Raw genomic sequence first — 2,887 nt, forward strand, 5'->3', positions numbered from 1 at the left:
TTTTTTACTTTTTTGTTGAGTTATTCATTTTTATTTCAATTTTTGATTTAATTTTATATCTGTTTTTTAATTTTTCTATAGCTTTGTAATTAACAATAGTAAAAATAGCAATTTTTTATTTTTTTAAAACTTTTTATATTTTAAAATTTTGCACAACAACAATTTTTTTAATATTTATGCAACTATTTCGTTTTTTATTTAAAATTATTTTTTAAATTATTTTAAGTTTTTAGTTTTATAAATTTTTGCTCATTTTCATTTTGTACACACTTCTTCCAACATACATACATTTATGTATACAAATATGTATGTACATATGTAAGTATATATATATTTTTTAAATTTATTTGTTCATGTTGTATTTTAAATCCACACTTACACACATTCAGCATAGAAATGCGATACTTTTGCCGAAAAAAATTCTGCAGCTCAACCACAAGCTGCTCATATTATAATACTTTTTGGAATTATTTGGGCATATTTGAGGAGAAAGCAGAAAGTATAAGCATGTCGCTAACCGCAAACATGTAGCAAATATTATGCTTTGCTATTGTTGTTGCAAATCGAATATTGAACTTCCGGCTGGTTGCAAATAAGAAAACGAAAAAAATCCCTTTTTTTGTGGAAAAATTAACCAAAAAGTGAAATGAAGCTACTGTGCAAAAATCGATAGTAAAAACCACGAAAGCTTAAAAAAGGTATTATAAAATACAATATTAGAAGTTTTTTTCTATTATTTTTGAAAATTTTCAAAATTAATTTTTACAAAATTAAAAAAAAAATTTAAAATTTCCAAAAAAAAGTTTTGAAATTCGCACATCTTTTTACGAATATAAAATACAGTTATAGAAGTTTTTTCGATTATTACAATTTTTGAAAATTTTCAAAAAAAATTTTTTTTAAATTTTTTAAAAATTAGTTTTGAAATTATTCAAAATTTTTTTTAAACTTTTTCACATTATTTTCCGCTTAACAAAAATCTTTTCACTGTTTTGAAAGAGCTTTCGAATATTTAGAAATTCTAACGTGAGAATATTTCTTCACACAACGCATCTAGGCGCACTTCAATTGCCCTAATCTCAATTCAATCGCTAAAAAGTTCACCAACCTTAGTGACTAAAATTAATCGAGTTTAATTAGTTTTAATTTGATTGCATATTTATCAGCTGAGCATTCGTCTGAATTAAAAGCGCGCGAGTCAAATAATGCCAGAGTGCCAAAAGACACGCAAGCCTGTCGCCGCAACAAGCACGAGGCTCACTAATAAAGCATAATATTAGCGCGAAAGTAATTGGGAGCACCAGCAACAGCGTGTAAAACAACAACAACATTGACACACAAACATTTCAAGTTAATTAATTGAAAATATTCGTCAAAAACGGCGAAAACGCGTCGCGTTGAGGGAAAAGCCAGCGCTCATAGCATACATTTAGGCGCCCAATGGCGTTTTCGGTGTCAAGTAGTGGAAAATTAATTGCTGTCAAAGCTATACAAGACAGCGCTATATGATAAGCGCTAAATAGACTGCTAGTTTGGCTGTCACAGCACCGTCATGCCGCATTTTTCGCGCGCGCAACGTGGAAAGCAACGCAATTTATGCAACGCAAAGCGCGCGTTGACATTTTTATTGACTGACAAATGTCATTTACGCGCAATAATCAACTTGCATATGTGGGGCACATAATTTTGGTGCGCGCAAATGGCATGTGTACAGTTACAAATATGAGTTTTATGTGGAAAGCACTGCAGAGCTTTTTTCATGCGTGTGTGTTTGTTATTATTTGTTGTTGCTATTGTTTACGCAGAATATCGTTTTGACATGCGAAATTGATGTCAACGCTCATTAGCCTACTTACACATTAGGTGACAATTGCGTAGAGTGCACGGTGTGTGAAAAATCAAAGCATACCTCAAGGGGCAGCTAGCCTTAGGGGCCTATAAGTTAGGCAACTGTGCGCAGATTTTGGCAATAAATGGGTTTTTGGAAAACTAGAGACTTGGAGGTAGTGAAATAACAGAAATTTATATAGTTGTCATAATAGAAATTTTATGAAACTTCAGAAATAGAAAATGCGTGCTTTCAGCAAGCAATTATTTGCATAGAAAAATACATAATTCGGGTTTTTAAAAGGGTTTTAGTTACAAGTAATAAATAATATCCACATTATCATTTTTTTTTATAAAAAATGGTTAAAATTTGAATAAAAACATGTTTTTCGTTCTTTTCGGAAAATTTTCAATGCTTTTTATTCAAGTTATAGAAAGTTCTCAAATAATTTTGAGAATTTTCCCCATTTACTGTATATAAATGTGCAACAGTTAATAGTTGGCAGCATCCTTGGCCGATTTTTAATTTTTTTGTTGCCAAAAATTTTTCTAACCTCACTAAATTAGCTTTTCTTCGTTATACTGCAATAGTTTACATGTGAATCGCACGTCTAACATGATTTTGGCGTGTCAATTTTCACTTCAGGTGTAATAAAATACATTAAGCAACAACAATAGCAATGTATTGCATTAAAAAACAACAAAAATGCACAAATGTGTAAAACGCTTGACAACTAGACATGTCGTGACATGCGTTAGGGGGCGGTCAGGCGTGTGAGTGCAACAGAGCGCGACAAAACGCAAAAAAAACTAAAAAAAAAATTATAAAATTAAAACAAAAACATTTATGAAATTAGAGAATTATTTAATTTAAAAAGTAAAGAAAAAAAAAAGAGACAGGCCGTGCACAGCCTCCTAGGCGCAAATATTTAAATTAATATTTTTTTGGACTTTTTTTTCGACAAGCTGCTTATTTCTGGGTGCCAGTGTGGCGCGTAAAGCCTGGTAGCCGCCGTGAAGGTGTCTGGCTGTCACCTAAGCAGTTAAGTGGTGTATGAAA

At 31.3% G+C, this 2,887-nt stretch overlaps 1 long non-coding RNA gene across 1 annotated transcript in view; it reads right to left on the reverse strand.

The window, feature by feature from the left end:
• LOC108974640 overlaps window positions 1-2,887 on the reverse strand; it is a 100,578-nt gene that overhangs the window by 52,560 nt on the left and 45,131 nt on the right. The window lies entirely within an intron of this gene.

The sequence above is a fragment of the Bactrocera latifrons genome, unplaced genomic scaffold, assembly GCF_001853355.1.
Source record: "Bactrocera latifrons isolate USDA-ARS-PBARC rearing strain unplaced genomic scaffold, ASM185335v1 scaffold_57, whole genome shotgun sequence".
Classification (NCBI taxonomy): Eukaryota; Metazoa; Arthropoda; class Insecta; order Diptera; family Tephritidae; genus Bactrocera; species Bactrocera latifrons.